The sequence below is a fragment of the Podarcis vaucheri genome (assembly GCF_965113315.1).
Source record: "Podarcis vaucheri genome assembly, chromosome: 2".
NCBI lineage: Eukaryota > Metazoa > Chordata > Lepidosauria > Squamata > Lacertidae > Podarcis > Podarcis vaucheri.
Genome location: NC_138760.1, coordinates 108,508,347 through 108,532,632, shown reverse-complemented (window position 1 = coordinate 108,532,632; position 24,286 = coordinate 108,508,347). Strand labels below are relative to the sequence as shown.

The 24,286-nt window shown below is 42.1% G+C and overlaps 1 protein-coding gene across 9 annotated transcripts in view; it reads right to left on the bottom strand.

The window, feature by feature from the left end:
* FHIT (fragile histidine triad diadenosine triphosphatase) overlaps window positions 1-24,286 on the bottom strand; it is a 1,063,956-nt gene that overhangs the window by 938,061 nt on the left and 101,609 nt on the right. Inside the window, exon 4 of one of the 9 annotated variants that reach the window (XR_014216130.1) lies at window positions 15,270-15,328. The exons of 7 other annotated variants lie outside the window; for them this stretch is intronic. The gene's annotated coding sequence lies outside the window, so the exon portion shown is untranslated. Of the gene's footprint in view, window positions 1-15,258; window positions 15,329-24,286 lie in introns of those variants that run through there. One more of the 9 variants, XM_082210825.1, reaches the window with a different exon arrangement.

Below are 24,286 nucleotides of genomic sequence, written 5' to 3'. Positions count from 1 at the left end.
CGGATTTGCACTGTTCCATTTTTTACTCCATGTGACAAGGACTATCAAAGGGGGGTGCTTGGTTTCTGGTCAGCCATAATCCCTTCACCATCCCAGCACATCCACAGGAGCCCTGCCCAGTTGCTATGTCAACCCTGATAATCCCAGACAGAAGACAATCAAAATCACAAAGAACAGTGGATTCACCACAGGCTGAAACAAAGGACAATGATCAGATCTTCCCTCTGGGGGCAGGAAACTGCAAACTCCCCATTGTCACCTGGAAAGTACTCATGGGGAGGGGGAAAGGAGGAACCAGCTGGGTGACTGGACACTCAGGTTACCACCACAACTCCTCCCTCAACCCCTCCTTTCTGTAATGTATGCATGATGTCAACCCCTTCTGTAATGTATGCATGATGTCAACCCCTCCTTTCTGTAATGTATGCATGATGTTTCTGGGGGTGGGCTTGACCTAGAGGAGGGGAATTTCAAAAGTTTTTATAAGGTCTTGCAGCCCATTGTTCTGGGTCTTTCCTCTCTCTTGCAAGGGAAGGGAACCCTGTTGCAACAGTTCAATAAAGGCCAAGCCTACAGGCTGCTGTTTTGCTCCAAGTTATCCTGGTTGGTGTCTTTGTTTTTGTCCAAGAGAGCCCTCAGATTTTTCCGTTAACAGTTGGCGACCACGAAGGGACACTTGGTTCTCCTGCAGAGGTGAGGAGGGAGATAGAGGGGATCAGGCGCCACTGGGCAACCTTAGCCCAGAGATCCTTCTTCCTCTCCCTGCCTCCTCTTTGTGGGCGGTAATCAATCGTCACCAAAAGCTCAACCAGGGGAGCAAAGGCGAGGTCAAGCCGGCTAAAAAGAAAAGGATCCTGAGATCTGCGGGGGGACATCTTCGAACGTGAGTATGGTTTGAAGTAAATACATTGGGAGGGGGGTGGAAAAGTAACGTCCCCACGACAGCCAGACTTTCCTTCTTTCATTTCTGACGTTACCCTTCGGAGTCGGCCGGGTACGTTCTCTCTCTCTCCTTTTCTCCCCCGATTCTCCCCCTCGGAGGGTGGCCAGGGAAATCGCGGAACTTTTCTGTCTGACGTTATCTCTCGGGGTCGTCTAGGAACGTCAAAACCTTTCCCTTTCTCTCCCCACAAATTCTTACGCGGTGCTGGGCCGGGGAAATTGTGGTACCTTTTGCTGTTTTCCGACGTTCCCCCCGGGGTCGTCCAGGAACGTCTTAATCTCTCTATCTCTTTTCTCCCCCGTTTTCCATCTTGGAATTGAGTCCGGGAAAGCGTGGCTCTTTTACTGTTTCTCTGACATCCCTCTCTCGGAGTCGTCCAGAGGAGTCTTTCAAGTATTCTCTTACTCTCCACCTACCCTAACTCTGCAAATGAAGCTGCCCCTCCTGCCTGGTGACCTTTGTTAGGGATGACCCGGGTATGTGAGAACGCAAGGTCGTTTGCTCCCCTTTCAAAACTTTGTTTTCTCGGACCCCCAATCTGGCACTGCACAGCGCAGGCGTCCAGTAGGGAGCCCAAACTTAGTCTCAAAGGCTAGGCAGGAGGCTGTTGTGGAGGGTAGAAGGGGCGGTTCACGAAGTGGGGCCCCACACTAGGATTAGTCTTGTGAAGCAGCGCTGAGGAAAAGGAATTCCGGGCAGAGGGACCCGTGGTTTGAGTTTCCGGGCTGAGAGACCCGTGGTTTGAGTTTCCGGGCTGAGAGACCCGTGGTTTTGTTTCAGGTTCAGGTTTGAGATTTTCAGAAATTAATTCGTGGTTTATAGATAAGTAGGAATTGTGTTAGTCAAGGGTACTTTGAGTACTGAAAGGATTTTTTTTCTGTTCACCCTTTCTTTCCCATTGCCTTTCCTCCCTTGTGTGTGTGTTTCCACTCTTTCTGTCTTTAGCGTACTTTGTTAACAAAAAAAAAAAAAAAGCCCAATAATAACATATGAGAGAATGGGAGCTCACTAAACACCCTAGCTGGACTCCTCCTGGCAACAAAGCTTCCATGAAGCCTTTTTGCCCCAGAGAGGATTCTAATATGCCCCTCCACCTTGCCATCTCCAATTAGAGAAAAAATAGAAATAAAATAAAGGGGGAAAAATGGTCAAGTTTGTGTTGTTAAACTATAACCTAAAGCTAGAACATGAAACTGTAAACTTAATGGTGCTCAGAGGCAAAAAAAAAAAAAAAAAAATGAATAAGAGATGTACTCAAAGATTTAGAAATATTTCAAGGGTTTGTATTTACATTGGCCTCGGCATCCACAGACTGTTCTTAAAATGCACATAGTTTTAAATTGCAAGCTTGCTTCAAAAATCTCAAATCTAAGGAAGCCATGTTGCGCCTTATCAATCTTAAAACAAAACAAAATGGAGAATGGAGTGTGCAAATGTTTGTTATTTGAGAGAGGCTCTAAAAGAGAGTTTCCCTCCCAAGTGGTGAAATCCTGTATACGTGCTACTTGTGTTCTGAAAGGGGGATTACCCCACTCCTTCCTCTAGTTTAAGTGAGGAGGGCGATTTTAAGTGTAATGGTAAATGATGTTGTGTTGTAACTTTTGAGTTTGCTCCAGTCTATTTTGGAAGGAGAAGTTAACCTAATGTTTCTGCTGCAAAAGCCTAGTTGAGCACAACTGCTCTCTCAAGCTAAAATGCAGTGTATGTATTTCATTAAGCGTATGCCTATAAAAGTATGGTGTTCATTCTAAGAAAAAACATTTGAGTCCAGTTTTAACTTTGATTTGGTTGGACAGAAGAGTTATTGTAAGGCTCCTGATATCAGTCTCTATAAGACTTCATGGCCTCTTTTGTTAGAAAATGCCCCCCCTCCCCCTTGTTTCACTCTGCCTCTTTCAGTTGTTTTCTCCCTTCTTACTTCTGTGCCAGGTAAATTTACTCCCGAGTAAGCTTCCTTTAAAGGAAACTGCAAAGAGGGGAGGGGGCAACACTTGTGTATTCCCTAAAAAAAAAAATCAAATCTAGGGCTGCTTTAACTGTGCTTTATAAGAGATCCTCTCCCTATCTTAGGAAAAATGTTCACTTCAGTCTTTAAAGATAATTTATCTAGGAACTTTCACTCTTTAGTCTAAGGAAGTAAAAAACTCTCACTCAAACTAGCTTCAAGATCTGCTAAAAGGGTTGGGTACTTTTATTTTCCTCTTCCTTAGTACATGATAGGCGCTTGGTTTGTGATAGGCGCATGGCTTGTGATCTCTTCCCCAGTTGTGTCTGTGTACATAAGTATGTGTGTGTTTCTGGTAGTACAAATCTTGCTATGAACCCTGTATTTTAGGGTTGGACTAGATGACCCCAGGTCCCTTTCAACTTTCCCAATTTGTGGCTGATGAGTTGAAATCCAGCCCAGATTTGCTCTTTGTTTTTAAAGGTGAGAGGTGAATGTGTGTGTTTCTGGTAGTACAAATCTTGCTATGAACCCTGTATTTTAGGGTTGGACTAGATGACCCCAGGTCCCTTTCAACTTTCCCAATTTGTAGCTGATGTGTTGAAATTTAGCCCAGATTTGCTCGTGATGTTTGAAGCAGAACTGGTGATATCAGGCATTTAAGTGATTACAGTGTTTATCATTTTGTCTATTTAAAAAATAAAACTTAAAAGTCTACTAAAAGTTTAAGCACATAAAAATTCATATAGTCAAGTAGAATGCGCCTTGACCAATCCTGTAAATAAAGGGCAGGATAATTTGTCTGCAAATGGTAAGGCTGAAATGACTGAGAATGTTAAAAAAATCCTATGAATTCTGACTGGCCATTTTTACTCATAAATAAGAGAGCGGTTGATTGTTCCGCGAATGACCAGATAAAATGACCAATAATGATAGCCCTTTCCTGTACATAAAGGAAGCAGTCTCAGTTTGCTTGGGCTGAAATTGCTAGCTTTGGTGAATACTTAAATTGCTGAGTTTCTCTTTTTTGTTTAAAATCAAACCCTGTTTTCAAAATCTACTCCTTACCCTTCCTTTCCCTTATTCAAATGGTAATTTAGCCAAAGGATGCAACATTTTCAATAGTATAAAAGGTTTGCTGAGACATGAACTCTGCACATGCACAGAGGCTAGATCAGCTAAAGAAGAGAGAGAGAGGAAGGGGGGAACTGTAAGGGGGGAGAGGAGGTTTCTTCCAAATGTAAAAGAAAACTTGGAACCATTGAGGAACCATTGAGGGAAATCACCCTTAATCTGTCTTTGCTCCAGGGGCTACTTAAGACAAAAGGCTAAAACAAAACAAAACAAAACAAAACAAAGCAACAACTAGCCCATCAAAAGTCAAGAGCTTTCCAAGTTCCAAATCTTAACATGCCTTTTCACAGGTAAATATCAAAGCATTCCCCCCTCAATGGGAATTTTAGGAACAGCATTTCCTGACAGGCTTCTCACATGAAATAATTTTCCCTTTTAACAGGATATGTGAACCCCGATAACAAAGTGTTTGTCCCTTTTTCCTCCCACAGCAACTTTCTTTCTGTTCTGTGAAACAAGTCTGAATCCCTGCTATATTAGTAACTTCCATCTCTTTATGGCTTTGACACTTTTTTTAAAGTTACAAATAATCTGTTTTCATTTATTTAATCTGTTTCCCCATGATGTCTATGAAGTTAATCGAAGCACAACCAAACATTGTTTGGTGAATGGTATTTGTTTACCTTTTTGCCTGAGCATTTCTTATTAATTCTGTCATTTTGGCTAGTGCAAGGTACCTGCACAACTTTAAATTGCCATTCATTTTTCTTGGTATTAACTCATTTCCCGTATTAACATTACAGTTGATGTTGTCACATCAAGAAACACTATTTTATTTTCATTTGGGATGTTAGAATGCCAAAACAGATTACTTCAGGTTACTTATTAATTGTGTGTTTTAGCATTTATTTATTTGGTTCCTCATAGGTCATTTTGTGTGTGTGTGTTTTACTTTGGGGACATGTTCATCACATGTTGAAAGTCAGTTTCATGAAGTTCTTTTATCAAATAGCACATGGTGAATTTAAAGTTTTTTCCCCATGGTTTTCCCATTTTTTTCAGTCTAGTAGTAATCTGCGTGGTTTTGATAATATATATAATAATAATTCTTTTCTAAATCTGATGTCTTTGTGTCAAGTTTGTTTTCATCTGACTGGTAATCTAATTTTTTTGCTTTCTTTTGTATTTCTTAACCTTTGTATTTTTTACAGTTCTCTTTCTCTCCAAAGTGAAGGAAAGCAAACGAACTTGGCAGATAATAACAGTAGTTATAGGAAAATGTGATAATAATATTGGAATGAATGAAACGCTTAATTCGCTAAGATTTTTATTATTTGCAGCTTCCAACAGAAACCGAAGGACATCCTTTTTGCCTTTTGCCCCCTCCCTTTTCTAACTGTCTTTAAGCCCCAAAACCCTGCCCCTTACAGGATATCACCTATACAGATGTGCAATGATGAAAAGCAGCAACAACCCCTCAACTCAGTTCTTCCGTCATCACAAGACACCAGAGTTTTCAAGTGCCCACAGCTATCTCTTTCAAAGGATATAGACTGCCAGGGGAGTGGGCCTGACAAAGGGGGGTGGAGTTGACTTGCAAGGACATCTTTTCACTTGAACCTCAAGCCTCTGTGCTCCAGGATTCAAAAGATACATGCGTAAAAGATCACAATTGTGTCAAGATATGCAACTGATATTTAATTAGTTTGTTTTGTATTAAGTGTTATTATGTAGGAATGTTGAAATGTGTCTGACAGTGTGTTATTTCCACAAGGGGGGTATTTTTGTGTGTAATTTTTATGTTTAATGTCTTATTGCTTGCACACCAATTCTCATGCATTTTATACTTTCTGATAGCTCACACTATTGTGTAGTCCAATGTTTAGATAACCACATTTCATTGTCCCACCTGGCACTCTGCCAACTTTCCCTATCCATTTTAAAATGTGCTAAAACTTGCTTTACCAAGGAGAAGCTTATAAGATACATAAAGGTGCACATGCTTTGGTTTAGCAGGAATGATCCCTTATAGAGTTAAATTGACTTATTTGGACAAAATGCCCTTTTAAGAACGGTTTTCCTTTAACAGACTGGTTTGAAAGGTTGAGAACCATGGGCACATAAATTCAAATTGGACTCAGTTTGAATTGGGCAAGTGTATCCAGGCTGCAATTAGCTTTTTGGTCCTTAAAGTGCAAGTGATCAACTTCCCAGGACTACAAGACCAGAGCCTGTAATAATAATAATAAATCCCATGGATTTTGGCCAAGGCGAAGACATATCTCTCAGGACGTGTCCGAAACCTGTGCCAGCTGTGGTGGGTGCCAGGCTACATGAAAGCCCTAAGTGGATTCACCAGGGATTGCCACTACTGCGACACCGTGCCGATGTGAGACCACAGAAGAGCTACCTTGACACCTGAGAACACACAAATGGCGGGGGGGGGGAAGCAAACTGCACTTTTCAGTCATTAGTGGACCTTCCTGCCTAAATGCAAAGCATAGATCACTATTGAGAAAATATTTCTTGCAAGGTGCTAGAATACCACAAGTAACTGAGCAGTGCACTGTTACACCATTATATTTCCATGCAAATATCCTTAAAGTAGCATGATATCCAAGTCCCTTTCAGGTTCACATGGACACACATCTGGGACGGAGAATACCAGGTTATTATTTACCACCTTAAATTGTGCGGAGAAAAGGATTGCAAAGTAGCCACCTTTGCAATCTTATCTCCGAAGGGGGGAACTGTAGCAGGAACCCCCCCACCCCAATCATTCTGTTTCCACAAACTTCACACACACTCACACTCACACACTACATACGCCACATTTCTGTTATAAATTCATAGAAAATCAACCATACATCAGATTTGCACTGTTCCATTTTTTACTCCATGTGACAAGGACTATCAAAGGGGGGTGCTTGGTTTCTGGTCAGCCATAATCCCTTCACCATCCCAGCACATCCACAGGAGCCCTGCCCAGTTGCTATGTCAACCCTGATAATCCCAGACAGAAGACAATCAAAATCACAAAGAACAGTGGATTCACCACAGGCTGAAACAAAGGACAATGATCAGATCTTCCCTCTGGGGGCAGGAAACTGCAAACTCCCCATTGTCACCTGGAAAGTACTCATGGGGAGGGGGAAAGGAGGAACCAGCTGGGTGACTGGACACTCAGGTTACCACCACAACTCCTCCCTCAACCCCTCCTTTCTGTAATGTATGCATGATGTCAACCCCTTCTGTAATGTATGCATGATGTCAACCCCTCCTTTCTGTAATGTATGCATGATGTTTCTGGGGGTGGGCTTGACCTAGAGGAGGGGAATTTCAAAAGTTTTTATAAGGTCTTGCAGCCCATTGTTCTGGGTCTTTCCTCTCTCTTGCAAGGGAAGGGAACCCTGTTGCAACAGTTCAATAAAGGCCAAGCCTACAGGCTGCTGTTTTGCTCCAAGTTATCCTGGTTGGTGTCTTTGTTTTTGTCCAAGAGAGCCCTCAGATTTTTCCGTTAACAGTGTTTATCAACCATTATAAGATAGCACTTTGCTTTGCCTCTATAAGATAGTGTTCTGGAGGTTAACCTGACACACAAACCCCCTAGCCATTTTTAGGGGAGGAAAGCCCCATTGAGCTGGTGGGCCTTGTTAGTTGAAACTCTTGAAGATGGTTTGGAAATCTCTTCTGGTGGCCTTTGACACTAGGAAAAGAATTCACTCTCTTTCTCTATAGGACCCGTCTTGTACTTCTCATTGTAAACTGTGTTCACTTTTGAGCTCTTCCAGCTGAAAGAGACCCAAGTGCAACAGCAACATCCGATGCCCTGACAAATGCAGCAGTAATATGAATGCCAAGGCCATAAATTAAAAGGCATTCAGTGTTGTTCCGCCGAAGAAAATACATATTAAATCAGAAGATCCTCCCAAGCTAGAGGCAGGCAAGAATTTAATTACGTGTAACAATAGAGTGAGTCTAATCAAGCTTTATATCTAGCCCAAGATGCAGAGTTATTAAAACCTGGAGAGATTTTTTAAATATTTTTCCAAGCTTCTTTATTCAAAGCAAGACAATCTCGGGCACGGAAATTGTACGGAATCTACTTTAGAAGAAAAGGAAGAGCAGTGATTTTCAAAGGACAAGCTAAAAGTTAATTCAAGGTAATCAAAAGAAAGTAGCAGCAACTTCCTGATACAAGAGTTTGTTTACCAAGGTGGTGGTGGTGGTTTTTTAGCCTACCTCCACCCCAGGGGCACAAGATGGGAAACAATGGCAAATATTTTAGGATTACAGTGGTACCTCTGGTTACATACTGATTTGTTCCAGAGGTCCATTCTTAACCTGAAACTATTCTTAACCTGAAGCACCAGAGCAAAGTTCTTAACCCGAGGTACTATTTCTGGGTTAGCTGAGTCAATAACCTGAAGCGTCTGTAACCTGAACCGTATGCAACCCGAGGTACCACTGTAATGGCAAAATGTTTCCCTAAGCAGCAATAGTGATGGTCGCATGTGAGACCTTGCCAAGGCGGGCCACAGCAGCAGAAACAGTAGATTGGGTCCTCCCTTAAAGAGGGCATGTATTGTAGTGAGACCTGGAAACCGACACCCTGTGTTCTGGGTGGGTTTGATTGGTCAGCCACAACACCTGATTGGTAAGTCCCTCGATGCTGGGTTCAATCGGGCCAATGGGGCAGAGTCCAAAGGAATCGAGGGACCTATTTATGCCCATGCACGTGACCCAGAGCTTCCTCTTTCGGCGCGTGCATTCGGAACACCCGCCCACCTCTCCCTACTTTTAGAGCTTCTGCGCTTGACCTTGCTATGCTGTCATGTGTCATCTGTCATTGGGACAGGGGCACGGCAGGAATTCTCGCACTTGGCCGATTGGCTGTTGCCATTTGGTTTTCGCCTGCCGCGTAGCAAATCGTCACAACTTGTAAGGTTGCAGATAGGCTCTGGTTCAGGTGATAGGGATGGGAGAACGCTCTCACCATCCCTATGTGAAGGGTATTCCGTTAAAAGAATCCAGGGACTCGGTGGTTTGGTCAACCCCTGAAAGTGGGTTGTGCCTGTGCCTGAGTCCAGGGGGACATTTGGGTGGTGGAGATAGCCTGTTTGAGCCTTTTTGTTTTTTACTTGTGATGACAGGAGCTGAAATGGGTCCTTATATTTTATCAGTCCAACATTTTAAATGCATGTATGACATGTTATTTGACGCAGTGCCTGCTGACGCCTCCTAGGGCACTCATAAAGGTCTCAGTAAATATCACCTTGAATACTGCTAGAATAGTCTGCCACAAGTTAAATATCCTATTGTGCATGAAGAAAGTACAAGGCACACAACACGTCACACACCTTAGGCTTCTCAATTTCCTTTGCACAACCACACATGCGTATTTTGACACTGCTCTTGCAGAGCACTGGAAGGTACCGTAGTTTTAGCGAGCTTAGCATTGGGACATACCTTTTCCTGGGGAGACACAAATCTGAATTCAACGGCTTGAGTTCAGCCACCCTAAAGCCCTTGCAGGAGGAAAAGCCAATGTTCCTTTAAAAGTCAACCTTGAACTTTTGACAAAAAAAGTTTATGGCCGACTGAAGCACCGAACAGTCTGTGTGATGTGACACAAATTGGACAGAGAATTCCCATTACCATTAATGGAAGCTAGAAGGGTTCGTTGAATGCCCCGGCACAGCGCTGGACGACTGCAATTTGCTAATGTACTTATAATTGAGTAACGTCAACTCAATGCAAAAGCACAAATCTTTGAGAATTCATTTTTCTCTGTGTCGATATAATCTGTAATCCAATGTGATAGGTTGCTCAGAAGATTGCTATAGAGTGCTAATTGAGACTAAATTCAAAAGCATCAGCAACAGCTGTGAATAAAAGGGTTCCATGCACGACATGCATTTTTAGAAATACCATCCTATATCATTCTACTTAAATGCCGCCAAACCCAACATTTATATCTAACATAATCAACCATCCATGTACCACTTCCCAGGCCACTTTCTCCCCTGCCCCCAAGCATTTAAGGTGGTGCTTATGTGCACTGGCTTATAGGATCCTATGAATCCACCAGATGCAGCACAACAGTCGGAAAATGATTATCCTTAATAAACGCTGCATATGATGTGCTAAACTCTGCACAAAACAAGCCCCTTACAATGTACGGATCTGTAACTTTTTTATTTATTTTCAAAGCTCCTCACCCCTCTCCTCAAGAAGCAAGTTCCCAGATCGGCTAACAGAATTAAAAGTATGGGGGAGGAGGGGAGGGGAAACGTCAAGAATACAGAATAATAAAAGAACACGATAAAACAGCAGGAAAGATAATCCCAGCACTAAAACTCATTAGAGCTGACAGCTCTAAAAGGGCTGCGCAAATAAAAAGCTCTTCACTTTGGGGTGTGTTTTAAAAAATTGAAAAATGAAATGAATGTACCCACATTTGTTCAGAAGTAAAATGAATGTAGAAAAATAAAAAAATGAAGATGGAAAACCAACAAGAGTACATTCAGTTTTGTTTTCTACATTTTGCTTGTTTGTTTATCACATTTGTTTTGTTCCATCTGCCCCAAAACAGATAAGATGCCTGCAAATTGCATGCCATTTAGGCAAAAAATGCCAAAGATGAAGGGAACAAAAGACCTATGTGTGGGTGGGTGTGAGAGAGAGACTCCACAAAGCATCAATCAAAAAACAAGAATGGAAGGTAGACAGTGAAGGTAATCAAAATGAAGGTAAAACAAAAAGAGTGTGGCTTTAACATGAAAACAAAAATGAAATGAAGTTGAATCATCATGTGACAGAGAAGCCTATAGATCAGGTATAGGCAAACTCGGCCCTCCAGATGTTTTTGGGACTACAATTCCCATCACCCCTGACCACTGGTCCTGTTGGCTAGGGATGATGGGAGTTGTAGCCCCAAAACATCTGGAGGGCCCAGATTGCCTGTGCCTGCTATTCATACTCATACGTTGTCTTCCCTGGTTCCCTAGGCCCAAGTCAAACCAACATAAACTTCCAAAGGGGCCCTTTTGCCTTGCCTATGGGGAGAGAAAAGGGATTTGGGGGAAAGCAGGGCTTCAACTTCTATGTTTTTTGTCAGGTCAAAGCTTTCTCTTCGCAAGGTCTAGTCAATATTGTTCAATGTGTGGGTGGGGAAGGAGAAAGTCCCTTCATGGTCCTAGAGCAGGGGAGACAATATGGCCAAGTCCATGGCAGGAGCATCAGCTCCCTGGAATCTCATTCGAATAACTACAGCAGCAAAAGAAGACCTCTGGGTTTGGTTCACTTTCCTGCCTACCTATCATATTGGCCCGAATATAAGCAGCACTCCCCCCCCCCAATTCTGACTGTGAAAAGTTAAAGTACTGCTTATATTCAGAGCCGAGCGCCGGCACCGGCCACCCCTTGTCCCCTGTTCAGGGCGGTAGTGGCGGGAGGTGCGCCGCACCCGCAAATGAGCCTTGAATTTTGAAGGTGCAGCTTATTTGCGGGTGCGGCTTATAGTCGGGCCAATACGGTATAATGGGATTTCGTTTTGGCTGAGCCAGTTCCACGCTGGTTCTGACCTGTAAAGAGGACCTCGTATAAAGACATCCAAAGCCAGGATGGACAGTAAGCAGCAAAGAGGAAAAAAGAAAAGGTTGAAAAACAACATTTTCCCCTTCTCCAGAGCTGAATGCAATAACTCAAGGAAAAAGATAGTGGTTTTGTACCTGCGAGAGGAATCTAGGTACAGCCGGACACAAACTTCCATTACCTAGCCAAACAATAGCGTGAAAAGTGGCAGTGTTGTTTTTCTCCCTTAAGATATATCTTCCTGGTCAAAGAAACAGCCTGTTGTCTGTTGAAGATAAAGGAACAGAGTTGGCAAAGTGACTCAGGGGAGGGTCTGATTGATTGAAGGTTTATGAAACTTTTAAGACAACAGCCCACTGAGCTGCCGCCTTGATTCCCCCACCATTTGCTTTGAATTACTGGCGCAGCCAGTATCTGATGGTTTGGCTTAAAACTGACTCAGCAATACATTCGTTACCGCCAAGATACAGGCTGCATCAGTGATCCTTCACTCTCTTTCAAGCACTGTTTACCAGGTGGTAGGTTTAGACATTGGGTTATGAGCTACTCTTGCATTCTGATTCCCAAAGTATACATTATTTAGCAAGCACATTTATTTCCATTTCCTTCTCCAGCAAACAAATGAGAATTTCTCCTGCAGTAACTGAAGTTGCAGCTGGACAAGCATAACAGCATTTTAATATGACCCTTTTTTAATTGGTGCATCACCCATGAATCACCTACATCAATTTCAAAAAAGTTTAAATGTGTGTAATACAAGTTTTGCAAAAGACGCAAGAGAGACGGAGGTCCACTCTGTTATATACCTTACACGAAATTATTATTTTCTGGTAGAATTAATAGTTCAGATAAAAATTCAGTAACCAGCAATGAATTTTGTTACAAGCTGGGAAGGAGAAAATGAATAGACAAGTGGATACCTGCAGGAATTCACGAGGGCTAGAAGAGACTGAGTGAAGGAAAGAGATTATCCATTCTTCTCAGTGTTCTTGGCCCTGCTATGAACACATCTGACTTAGCAAGCCAACTACGTCCAGACCATATGTCTATGCAGCTTGGGAGCTACCCATGAGTAATGTCACATCATCTCAGCTCATGACGCAGTGGCTCAAGTTTCAGGGGAAATCAGAGATCAAATCCCCTCTCAGCCATGAATCTCACTGGGTGATGTTTGGGCAGTCACTATCTCTCAGCGTTGTTGTGAAGATAAAATGGACAGGGCCAAACGACACACACTGCCACAGTCTCCTGGGAGAAAGAGCAGAATAAAACGTTAACAAGCCTTTGTGCAAAGATGCTTTTCTTATCAGCGTCAGCTTTAAAGCTACCATCACTGAAGTCCCTGAGATTTTGCCAAGATTCCCCCGGACTGGCGAAATTAGAACAAAAGGGATTTACTGGTAGGAACTGGAAGTAGTCCTGCTGAGCCAAATGTTAAAGTATCTGTTTCAATTTCTCTCCACATTTGCATTTTGATTAAAAATTCTCTGTAGGGACCAAAGTTCACAATAATCTATCCTTTTTAAGTTTTGGCTTCTTCTGGTGAGACTGCCCATAAAGCAGACCTAACTCTGCCCTTGATATTTCTGCTGTGTCCAATGGCAGCACATGCCCCAGATGCTGGGTTATGCAATCAGCGACTTCGGAAACATATATAAGCTTTCCTACTCTATCCTAGGAGGGACACGAGTGGTGCTGTGGGTTAAACCACAGAGCCTGGGACTTGCCAATAAGAAGGTTGGCGGTTTGAATCCCCGCGACGGGGTGAGCTCCTGTTGCTCAGTCCCAGCTCCTGCCAACCTAGCAGTTTGAAAGCATGGAGTGCAAGTAGATAAATAGGTACCGCTCCGGCGGGAAGGTAAACGGCGTTTCCGTGCTCTGCTCTGGTTCGCCAGAAGCGGCTTAGTCATGCTGGCCACATGAGCTGTATGCCGGCTCCCTCGGCCAATAAAGCGAGATGAGCGCCACAATCCCAGAGTCGTCTGTGACTGGACCTAATGGTCAGGGGTCCCTTTACCTTTACCTTCACCCTATGCTAAGGTGAATATTTGCTTATATTTCCCATGGGATGCGGGAAGAGAGAGTTGCTTACTGAGGAAGCCTCCTCCTCTTCCTGCTACTGCTGTTGCTTCCAGCCCTTTCTGCTCACCTAGCTCCCTCCCTCGGACCAGGCACAAGATTCTTCCTTCTCTCTGGACTCCCAGGAGCAACAGCAAAGGAGGACAAGGAGGCCTCAGTAAGCAACTCTCTCTCCTCGGATCCCACTCCCCCCCCCAAATGAAGCCATTTCCAGTTAGCGTGCCTCAGCAAAGATGGGGAATTCAGGACTCTGCACGAATAAGTGAGAAGCCGTGATGGCCTACAAGTTTTCACAAAGGTCCTGGCATCTTCAGGGCAGTTGCAGACCATGAGCTTCTGTACATCTGCCCAATAGTGAAAGACCACATGGCCTTCTAAGAATTCACTCTTCTGCCGGGGGAGTTTTGGAAGGGCATATTAAATTATTTTAAAATATGTATATGTTTGTTACATTTGTTTTTTATAAAAATAGTCTCAATCTGGATTAAGGGAGGGTGAAAGGTATGGGCTGGTGTTTTGATGAGGGCAGCATTGTGAGGACACTGAGAAAACCTTCTGAGCATCAGCCCCACAAACTCCACAATAAACTGCTAGGTGGAAAGTAGTGCGTGCCATGGCAAGTCCTCGCCAATGTATCAGCTGGGTCCTTCAATCAGAGCTCGGATTTACTAGTACTGGTGATTAACACTGGTAGACATGAGGCAAATAGTAGAAGCTCTTGGTACCACCAGGCGGTCCTTTACTTTCAGATGCAGGGGCATAAGGGGAGCAATGGTCTCTCAAGTAGCATTGTTCCATGTTTTTAGGGCTTTTGAAACGATTAGCAACACTTTGAACCTGGCCCAGTAACCTAAAATTAGTCAACACAACTGCTTCAACCAAGGTACAACATTTTGACAACATTTAGCTCCAGCAGCAGCCTCATAGCACTAACTGCAGCTTTAAGGGCAGCAATCAAGTCTTGAGATTACCAGTGCATGGACCACAATGGTGAGGTTATCCTGGCCCATGAATGAATGCTGCTAATGTACCAGCCAAAGTGAGCTACTTGAGTCACCACTGACAAAGATGAATCAGTGAGTACCACCATAACCTTTTCTGCATATGGTATTGAACCATAAGATGGTATATCCAGCCACAGCAGGAGATTGTTTAATGCAGGCTTCCTCAACCTTGGCCCTTCAGATGTTTTGAGACTACAATTCCCATCATCCCTGACCACTGGTCCTGCTAGCTTGGGATCATGGGAGTTGCAGGCCAAAAACATCTGGAGGGCCAAGGTTGAGGAAACCTGGTTTAATGCCTCCATTTTCAGTTCCTCCTATTCCCCAGACTCGCATTTAAAGGATTTGCATCACACATTCTAAAAAGGATAATACTCACTCAATGAAATTAAGAAACAAATCAATATATACTACTCTGCAGAAGAAGTAAATGGACATAAACCTAATATAAATAGATGGAAGTATTCAGAAATCAGTGGGAGAACATTTCCATTCCCCTCCCCTACACACACTACAGCTGTTAAGCACACACCCACACCCCGAATTTTGAAAGAAACCTGTTGCCACCTATTACTACCATTGTAAATGGATGCTGTTGTTACCTTGCATATGTTTGAGCTTTGCTTACCACATTCTTGCATTTCATGGACTTCAAGTCCCAGTGTTTGCACTTTCTTTCCTCCATACCTATGTTTGTATTTAGAAATTATATACCTGGGGATAATGTCATGCATCTGATATATGCACCAATCCACAAATGTTTGTGCAAGAAGACACCATACGCTCTGCTGTTTTTATTTCAGTAAAATAACATGGTCAACCATCTGGAATCAAGTATACCTCATATTTGTTGTCTGGTCACAAAACACACACACACACATATGAATGATGTATGTAGCCTGTAATAAGATACTGCTTTATTCCAGTCAGCTAATTAATTGGTTAAAAGAAAAAGACACAATAATCTATGACGTTTTGGCAGTCCTCTATAATAAGTAAATACTATTGTTCTTTCCTCCCTCCCTAAAACAATGCACTTCTGCAATAAAATCCACTAATCTTTTTAAAGCGTTTCCAGTGATATATTCCCTAGTCGCGAGCTAGTTTATTATGCTAACATTAAAATCTGCAGTTTACTTAGGACGCTTCCTTTTTAGCTCCAAATTTATCCATGCATCACACACACACACACACACACACACACACAATCAAATCAAATATGCTGAGGCAGCCAAATAAACCAAGAAAATTATGTATCTGTAATCTGCATCTGATTTAGCTACAAATGAGGCCATTCAGTGTGAATATCCGGCACACAGGCAACTGAATTTTCAAGGTCATTTGAGTCTGAAATTAAAGGCAGAGTTCCACTTGGAGAACAATGAATTCACAAGCTATGTGCCTAGAAGCCTCCCCACAGCCAAGTCCCCAAGCCTTCAGTTTCAAAGAGTGCTTTACAGATTCCCTTTTGAACATTCGAAAAAATGTAATTTGAGCCTATTCCAACGCAGCTCCATTTACATGCTATGAACTACCTTCTTTTAACAAGTTAGATTTGCTTTCATGATATATGTACTCATGAGTGTATTCTTTCTATGTCAAGTACTGTAACACACTCATTTGTTTTCTCACTTTAAATGCCTCCAGTCAAGTTTCAAACCACGAGCTCAATGTAAAATCTGCATCTTCCCTTTACAGCCTGGTTTTGCATGCCTGCAATAGTGTACCTTTCGTTTCTGCACAATATATTAGTTCTAGTGCACCCCACTAAGTGACCTTATCTGGGCAGCCCCACCAAGAGCTACTAGAGTCTAGACCAGGGGTAGGCCACCTAAGGCCCGGGGGCCGGATGTGGCCCAATCGCCTTCTGAATCCGGCCCGCGGATGGTCCAGGAATCAGCGTGTTTTTACATGAGTAGAATGTGTCCTTTTATTTAAAATACATCTCTAGGTTATTTGTGGGGCATAGGAATTCATTCTTTCCCCCCCAAATATATATATATATATATATATGCAGGTTTTGGTGTCTTCGGGTGTCTTCCCGTGTAAGAGTCGGGGTGTCTGTGCGACGTTTCGACGAGGTCTCACTCGTCATCTTCAGGCTGGTGCTTTCGGCTTCTTGTTACTGGAACAGAGCAGAGTCTGGTGTTTGAGTTCCTATAAATACTGTTGAGGGGTGTGGTGTATAGCCTCCAACGTTCTGGGCAGAGAGGAAGTTCCTAGATTCCTCTCTGCCCAGAACGTTGGAGGCTATACACCACACCCCTCAACAGTATTTATAGGAACTCAAACACCAGACTCTGCTCTGTTCCAGTAACAAGAAGCCGAAAGCACCAGCCTGAAGATGACGAGTGAGACCTCGTCGAAACGTCGCACAGACACCCCGACTCTTACACGGGAAGACACCCGAAGACACCAAAACCTGCATTCCTGTACCCGTGAAAATCTACGAAAGCATATATATATATATATATATATATATATATATATATATATATATATATAGTCGGGCCCACCACATGGTCTGAGGGACGGTGGACCAGCCTATGGCTGAAAAAGGTTGCTGACTCCTGGTCTAGACCAAAGACCCAAAATATGGGTAAGCCTGGCCAGTGTATGGAACCACCGGTATACCACTTTGAGAGAGGTCTCCCGTATATTGACTGAAACTGAAAATGGCTTGGCATACCAGATTTCCACCACCACCACCCCAATAAAACTGGGTCTGGAGTTTCCACCAGCTTTCCCTTCCACATTGCCTTCAGACTTTCAAAAGAGGGTAGTCAGTGTCTCAAAAGTGATTGGTATAAAGCGGAATGGATTCTGAATCCATCACAAACGCACTCATTCCTTGCAATGAGGCTCTACAGGACTCACCTTTTGATTAAAAAACATTAGCAGCAATAAAAATGGCATCTACAGAAACATGTATAACGTCTAAGTGAAAGTGAAGATTAGAACTGGGTTTTCATTTATGTTAATGAACAATGATTATTCCAAAGTCCATAGAAACACTTTAACCAAAGTCAATTTATGTCATACTGGGCTCAAAGACTAAATTCCATAACACTGTGTAGAGTTTGTAATTTAATTAAGAAATCCCCTTTAACATTTTAATAGGATGTGAGTGTTTAGTTCTCACATATTAGAAAACATTTCCTTTCTCTCCATGCTTCTTGCTATTCTGTGCAGTTCTCTTTGCCCACAGCTGAGATCAGCAATAATGCCCTAATAATGTTGTATAGTTTATAATTTTTATATAAAAGGATTTATAAATTGCTTAATATTTTAAAAAATTTCTAAGCGGTGCACAATATAAAAGCAAACAATATCATTACAACAAAAGTACAAGCCTAAAAGCTAATAAAACAGCAATATAAAAGCATATGTATTTTTTTTTTAAAAAAAAAAAGGTACTGGGGGTTTCAAAACACATAAAAACCAGGGTTACATCTTATGGGTCAGGGAAAGCCTAGCCCAAACCTATAAATGCCTTGGGGGGGGGGACACACAAAAATGCAGAAATAACACAGTGGACCAAAATACTTTCAGGGACTTGGAACCAGAAGGAATCTGTAAATGCAGGTGGGATGATAGAAGTCTTAAGAGAGGGTGAATAACACAAGCAATTCAAATTGCAATCCTATGTACACTTTGTCGAAACACCTTCCTCATCTCTTCTTCTTCCACAGAGACTACTACATTCCTTTGTACTGATGATGATGGTGATGGTGGTGATGGTGGTGATGGTGGTGATGGTGGCAAGGCCTTCACAGGGAGTGGTGGTGGTGGTGGTAAAGCCTCAGCAGGTGTTGCTGCAGATGTTACTTCAAAACGGGCAAAAAAGGCATTCAAATCCTCTGCGAGGGATGCCCCTCCCTCGTCTGCCAGGGAATCCTTGGATTTATACCCTGTTAATTCTTGTACACCTTGCCACACCTGCCTGGTGTTGTTACTTTGTAGATGATTCTCCAGCCGCTGTCTATACGCCTCCTTTGCTACACGGATACCTCTCTTTAAATCCGCTCTAGCTAAGCTGTACAACGACTTATTTCCACTTCTGAAAGCAGTATTTCTTGCCTTTAGCAACCCCTGAACCTCCCTTGTCATCCAGGGCTTCCTGTTTGGGTAGATCTTTATCCGGCGCCTCCGTGTTACATTGTCAGTGCAGAACCTAATATAGTCCAACACTTGCTCAGTATGAGTCTCTACATCCTATTGGGCGAATACCTCCCAATCGGTGTCATGAAAACAGTCTTGTAGTTGTTGGGATGCTTCAGCTGGCCATATTGTAATATCCCTCTTTATAGCTGGAGTCCGTTTCCTCAATGGAATATATTCAGGAGTCAGGAGCAGGGACACATGATCAGATTGGCCTAGATGTGCCAGTGGTTCGGCCTTATAGGCCTGTTTGACATTTGTATACAGCCTGTCCAGAGTCCTTTCTCCCCTGGTTGCACACTTTATGTGTTGATAGAATTTAGGAATTTAGAATTTATTTAAGTATGCAACGACAGCCACACGAATACTATTAGCACAACATTGGAAAGAAGAAGGTGTCCCAGCTAAATAAGATTGGCAAGTGAAATTAATGGAATATGCTGAAATGGCAAAGTTGACTTTGAAATTAAGAGGAAGAGATGACAATGAATTTAAAGAAGAATGGACTTTACTGCATATATACAGAAGCAGTGTACACAAGTTAATACATAAGCAGGATTTTAAAAATACAGTGGTACCTCGGATTACAAACACCTCGGGTTACAGACTCCGCTAACCCAGAAGTAGTACCTCAGGTTAAGAACTTTACCTCAGGATGAGAACAGAAATCATGTGGTGGCAGTGGGAGGCCCCATTAGCTAAAGTGATACCTCAGGTAAAGAACAGTTTCAGGTTAAGAACAGACCTCCAGAACGAATTAAGTTCATAACCAGAGGTACCACTGTACTTGTAAAGACATTATGGCTGGACAATAAGTAATTTTAATGATTTTATAATTTAAAATTGACATGCAGTATGATGATAAACAATGGAACCAGGGAAGGGAATAGAGGGAACTCAACTCTATTTCATCTATGTTTGAATAGGTCTTGCTGTTTTTGTTTTTTGTTTTTGGAAAATTAATAAAACAATATGTTATTAATTTATTAAAAGATAAATAAATAAATATTATATTATTTATTATATAAATATTATTTATTAAAGGAAAGGAATTGCTTAACATATTATTTCAAGTCATTCTGAGGCAAAACATGGATTTGATACCTTCTCTAATCCCTATCCCCTGCCTCAGATATAAACCCATTTCCTTGACCAGTCCATCCATGTGCTCCCCTTGAGCCGCTGTTTCACCAGTGGTGGTGTTGGGATTTGAGTGTTTGAGGGAGAGGGATCTTCTTCTCCTCCATTGTCTGGCACTGCCAGAGGAACATACCAGGGGTGGTTGGAAATATCATTGTAGACTCCTGGCAGGGAAGTGAGCTGTTGAGACAGATGTCAGAGATGCAGAATTCTGCAGGTGGAATAGGAGATACAGACACCTTATTTGAACCAGAAGGCTATGGTTACCATCTTTGGAACAAGCCAGGATCCTAAACCAATCTCAAACTGTGGTTTTTTAATCTCCCTTGTTCCAAAGCTGAGCTATGATTGTTCAAACCTAATATCACATGCAATCTAGCCGGTGCATAAACAGAAAATATGCATAGTTACAGTGGCGTAGCGTGGGGGGTGCAGGGGGGGCCGGCCGCACCGAGCGCAACATCTGGGGGTTAGGGGGCGCAAATTCGCGGGTTAGGGGGCGCAAATTACTTGCCTTGCCCCGGGTGCTGACAACCCACGCTACGCCACTGCATAGTTATAACTCAGAAACTAAGGTGTGGGTTAAATGAATGCATAGATGGCAATTTGCCTTATTTTACCTGGTGCCTTGATTGCGTATCTTTAGGCAAGGTGAAAACATCTCTCTATAACTAGACCTTTGTATGATCAACATTCTGTGGTCTTTTAAATGTGTGTGTGTGTGAGGGGAATTATTGGTTTGTTTCTGTTTTATTGTGTGTTTTATGTTCTAATTTTTTTATTTTCATGTTGTGAACTGTGCTGGTATCTTTGAATGAAGGGCATCATCATCATCATCATCATACATGTATTTTGTGCAATACCAAATTTCAGCTTTCTGAAGTTTCAGTAAGCCAACTTTTTAATATTCCATATTTTTGTTTAAAAAATGGTTCTAGAGAAGAGTGGGTTTATAAGTCTGCTCCAAAACATGGGGGGGGGGGAGTAAAATATTTCAGTTTTTTGGAATAGACTCAACTCTCAGGGCAACTACATGGCATGGTGGTCAACCTTGAGGCCATATTAAACAAACTTGCTTGCAGGTAATTTCCACTGACACCAATGGGGCTTGGAATCAATACGCATATAAGCTCAGTCCTCTATTTAACAGAGTCCTCTGTTGGAAGGGATGTGCAAGCCAAGTACAGTTTAAAAACAAATAACTGTAAGAAGGGAGAGCAGGGACTCTGAAGTTACCCACTGACAGTACCTGGGCAGCAGATGGAGCAGGCACACAGGCCACCTGGCCAGTGTCTTCCCTGCTATGATGACATATTATATTTTTATTTGAAGTATAGGAATTATTTCTGAATTTGCATTTAGACATCTAATTGGTACATGGACATTTTGTGCAAATAAAAAACAAACAAACAGTGATGCATTTTCTCTTTTTTGGCAAAAGCACTCTAGCTGGAATGAACTTTTCAACTTTTTGAATGGTGCAAAGTTTTGTCTATGGGTTTTTGCAATTCTCCATTCATACTTAAAGCCAGCTGGCACATGTTTAAAATGCTGCTGTATGACATGGAAATATCATCAAAAAAAAAGTTCAGAGTTTGTGTGGGAGGTGTCATAACCGACATTTACAAATTCTAATAAAAATAACTGGATTCTCTCTGTTATTCTCCCTGTAAAAAAAAGTCAGTGGACATAAAACATGACAAGACATTTAAAGAAGCAGAAGGAATGTGTATTAAGTGTGAATGTGAACAATGTGAATTGATAATAATGACCCTTTATTTCATATTTTTGTGTTCAAGAGCTGTTTTCTAGAGACAACAGTTCATTTTATAAACCTGGAACTGAGATTAACAGACCCAACCAGTCAAGAAACCCAAAGCTGAGATTTGAACTCAAGCTTCCCAGATCTACACTCAGTTCTCTCACCAATGAACTGCACTGGTATTTATATCAGCTATGGAAAAACAGAATTATTGCAAGGAGGTTACTTTCTTTTCAGCTTCCTGGAGTACAAGATAAAATGATAGGATGGAAATTAATAATGCTAGCTTAAAAACGGAAAAAAACCAATTACTTTTTTTAATAATTAGTAATGGTCTTGTATGCTTTGAAAAGATTAATTATCCCAGGGCCAAATGAATGTTCCACAGTACTGTTCTCTAATGAGCAAATTTACATACAATTTTGTAAAATGTGTACAATATCATCTGCAACATAGTTTTATTACCGAAAGGGTTCAACAAAATCCCATTAATTCTCCTTTTGATCAAAGTGAATATTTAGTGTGCTTCATCATGTGCTTACTACTTGCTTACTTGGAAAATAAAAGCACTGAGAACCACTTTCAAAAGACACGGTTTCGGCGATGGATTATTAGGGGCAGCATCCTGAAGATGAGAAGATACAGCTGGTTGGGTATCAGAAAGTTAGGGAGTGTTGTATCTTTGCTTCAGAATGACAACTTCACTGATCAGGGAGTGTGTCTGATACACACGCGCACGCGCGCGCGCACACACACACACACATATATATATATCACTTGGAGAAGAAACAAACATAGCAACAGTAACATTTCACTGTCTACAGGCTCCACAGAGTCAGTTTCTCATTTAAAATCAGCCGTAGACAGCATCCTCGAAAGAAGAGCTGTCCTTCCACCCCTGCTGTCAGGTAAAATGCTATCTATTTTATTTCCATACTTTATTCCTTAGCATAACAACACATACAAATTAAAAGACAATCCTCCTGGTTTTTTTGCACCTGGGGTCTAAGGAGAGTTCCATTACTTCCATTTCCTTCATTGATCTCAAGCTCAGAGTTAAGGGCAGTCTAACTGACGCTCCGTTTTAGTGTTAGTGCTGTTCAGTGTATTTACTCTATTTTTTTTGAACGATCAATCAGGATCACACTATAGACCAGGATCCACCAGGGATGCCCCGAGATCAACCAGTAGATTGTGATCGACCGGTTGGACATGCCTGCTCTATTCCATTCTGGGCAGGCACACAATTAAGTGGTGGATGCGGTCAATGAACCTACAAGCTTTTCTAAGGGTCCCTTCCATTCCCTTGCTTCCTTCTATTCTCCTAGCTGAGCCTCATCACCTAGGGAAGGCTGACTGAGTAAAAACTTTATTTATTCATTCATTCATTCATTCATTCATTCATTACATTTGCTAGCTGTCCAGTCAACAAAGTCCGTTGGGTTGTTATTCAAACAGGTAGGAGTTTTTGTTTTTTTAAAATCAAACATTCAATTTCCTGCCTAAAAAACAATAATAAAACAGGAATAAAAATCATAATTAATGAGTGATTCCTTCAGATCCTGATTGGTTATGAGCAAACACATGATATAGGCTAAATATACACCATACAGTGGTACCTTGGGTTAAGAACTTAATTTGTTCCGGAGATCCGTTCTTAACCCGAAACTGTTCTTAACCTGTGGTATCACTTTAGCTAATGGGACCTCCCGCTGCCGCCACATGATTTCTGTTCTCATCCTGAGATAAAGTTCTTAACCCGAGGTACTACTTCCGGGTTAGCGGAGTCTGTAACCTGAAGCATATTTAAACCAAATCCTCCCTCCCAAATAATCCAGGGAGCATTAGATTACAATTCACAGAGCTACAATTCCCAATACCCCTAACAAACTACAGTTCTCAGGATTCTTGGTGGTGTGCGAAATAAGCATTAAACATATGATGTGTATGCATTCTGCACCATGTGTCTACTCATTCAAGACCTGCAGAAAGCCATATTCTCTGCATAATAAAGCCCCCTCAAGAAGCATTCATTTCTAACGAAAGTAACTCTGGATAGTCAGCCGGGTTTATCAATTCCCTAAGATGTGACACACAGTATCCTGACAGACATTAAAGTCTTTGCCCTGCTCTGACACAGCACACCATTTTCCAGCTAAGCTGAGAGACCAAGACTGATGATTCTGACCAGCCTCTTCAAGGAACTGGAGCAGGTGTTGTGGTCTGCAAGATGGCGGACTTCACCTATCTGTCTTCCAGTGGAAACTGGTTATCAAACTTTGTTATGCAGTGAAATCTCATCAGTCTGTTTATAGCTAGTTCCATTTGAACTTTATTTTATTTTCCAGGATAGGCAATATGCATCACAGAAAGCTGTAATGTTTTGTGTATCATTTGCATTGCAACAGGTAAAGGTAAAGGACCCCTGGACGGTTAAGTCCAGTCAAAGGTGACTATGGGGTTCGTCGCTCATCTAGCTTTCAGGCCGAGGAGCCAGCATTTGTCCACAGACAATGTTCCGGGTCATGTGGCCAGCATGACTAAACTGCTTCTTGCACAATGGAACACGATGACGGAAGCCA